This window comes from Lolium perenne, chromosome 6 (genome assembly GCF_019359855.2).
Source record: "Lolium perenne isolate Kyuss_39 chromosome 6, Kyuss_2.0, whole genome shotgun sequence".
Taxonomy (NCBI): Eukaryota; Viridiplantae; Streptophyta; class Magnoliopsida; order Poales; family Poaceae; genus Lolium; species Lolium perenne.
Window position 1 is genome coordinate 250,189,160 of NC_067249.2, and position 1,933 is coordinate 250,191,092.

Here is a 1,933-nt window from a genome sequence, read left to right on the forward strand (position 1 = left end):
GGAGGCCCAACACTGTCTACATGAAGCTATTTCTGGCGCCGTTGCCGGGGAGGTAAAGTAAAAGGTATTCACATCCTCCGAGTACTAAGCTATTTCCTAGCACTGTTGCCGGTGTGTGAGTGCTCGAAGCTATTTCCTTTAGATCCTGCAATTATATCTTTTTGTTTCTTGTTTTTATTTTTCACTAGTTAGGCATAATGGAAAACAACAGTGAGCTTTTTAATCTATTTCCTGAGTTAAGACATGGATTGTCTGATGCGAAAATTAAAAAACCTATGAAACCTTATTTGCATGCTAGTAGCAATGTTATTAGTATGAACGCAATTACTACTAATGCTATGGAAGAATTTAAGCTTGGGGAAGCTGGTTTTGATGAGCATGATATTTTTAGTCCCCCAAGCATGGAGGAGAAAATTTACTTTGATGATACTTTGCCTCCCATTTATGATGATTATAATGATAGTGGTATTTTGGTGCCACCTACTATGGAGGATAAAGTTTATTATGATTATACTATGCCTCCTATATTTGATGATGAGAATAATAATGATAGCTACTTTGTTGAATTTTCTCCCACTACAATTAATAAGAATGACTATGCTTATGTTGGGAGTAGTAATTATTTTATGCATGAGACTCATGATAAGAATGCTTTATGTGATAGTTATATTGTTGAGTTTGTTCGTGATGCTACTGGAAATTATTATGAGAGAGGAAAATATGGTTGTAGAAATTTTCATGTTACTAAAACACCTCTCTACATGCTGAAAATTTTGAAGTTACTTGTGTTTTATCTTCCTATACTTGTCAGTTTGATCTTCATGAATTTATTTGTGTACAAGATTCCTATGCATAGGAAGTGGGTTAGGCTTAAATTTGTTTCATACTTGCTTTTTGATGTTCTCTTTGCTTCAACTCTTATTTCTTATGTGAGCATCATTAAAATTACTGAGCCCATCTTAATGGCTATAAAGAAAGCACTTCTTGGGAGATAACCCATGCTTTTATTTTGCTACTGTTTTGTTGTGTCTTGGAAGTTGTTACTACTGTAGCAACCTCTCCTTATCTTTATTTTACTTCATTGTTGTGCCAAGTAAAGTCTTTGATAGTAAGGTTGATACTAGATTTGGATTACTGCGCAGAAACAAATTTCTTGCTGTCACGAAATTTAGCAGCCCCGTCTGTAGGTAACTCAGAAAAATCTGCCAATTTACGTGAGTGATCCTCAGATATGTACGCAACTTTCATTCAATTTGAGAATTTTCATCTGAGCAAGTTAAGTGCCCCAGAAAAATTCGTCTTTACGTACTGTTCTGTTTTGACAGATTCTGTCTTTTATTTCGCATTGCCTGTTTTGCTATGCTTGATGGATTTCTTTGTTCCATTAACTTTCAGTAGCTTTGTGCAATGTTCAGAAGTGTTAAGAATCATTATGTCACCTCTGAATATGTGAAGTTTTGATTATGCACTAACCCTCTAATGAGTTTGTTTTGAGTTTGGTGTGGAGGAAGTTTTCAAGGATCAAGAGAGGAGGATGATACAATATGATCAAGAAGAGTGAAAAGTCTAAGCTTGGGGATGCCCCCGTGGTTCATCCCTGCATATTTCAAGAAGACTCAAGCATCTAAGCTTGGGGATGCCCAAGGCATCCCCTTCTTCATCGACAACTTATCATGTCACCTCTAGTGAAACTATATTTTTATTCCGTCACATCTTATGTGCTTTACTTGGAGCGTCTGTATGTTTTTACTTTTGTTTTTGTTTGAATAAAATCCGATCCTAGCATTCTTTGTTTGGGAGAGAGACACGCTCCGCTGTTGCATATGAACACATGTGTTCTTAGCTTTACTCTTAATGTTCATGGCGAAGGTTGAAACTGCTTCGTTCATAGTTATATGGTTGGAAACAGAAAATGCTTCATGTGGTAATTGGT